Below are 249 nucleotides of genomic sequence, written 5' to 3' on the forward strand. Positions count from 1 at the left end.
TGATACGAAAGGAAATGAAGGACCTAGATGTGATAGGAACCTCAACACACCAGGACATCCCAGAAGTAGAGGAGACGTAGAGCGGCTTCACGGAACACTGAGTGATCACCTTCGATTGTACAAGACAGACCAAGGGCTGGAACCGGACGTTGCAATGCCAAAGGCAATTGCGGCATACAATCATTCGGTACACACCGTTACGGGGTTTTCGCCGTTTGAGATTCTTTTCGGGCTTTGTGGAATCCGGCG

This window comes from Halyomorpha halys, unplaced genomic scaffold, assembly GCF_000696795.3.
Source record: "Halyomorpha halys isolate HHAL.00 unplaced genomic scaffold, Hhal_1.1 Scaffold2251.1, whole genome shotgun sequence".
In the NCBI taxonomy this organism is placed as follows: domain Eukaryota; kingdom Metazoa; phylum Arthropoda; class Insecta; order Hemiptera; family Pentatomidae; genus Halyomorpha; species Halyomorpha halys.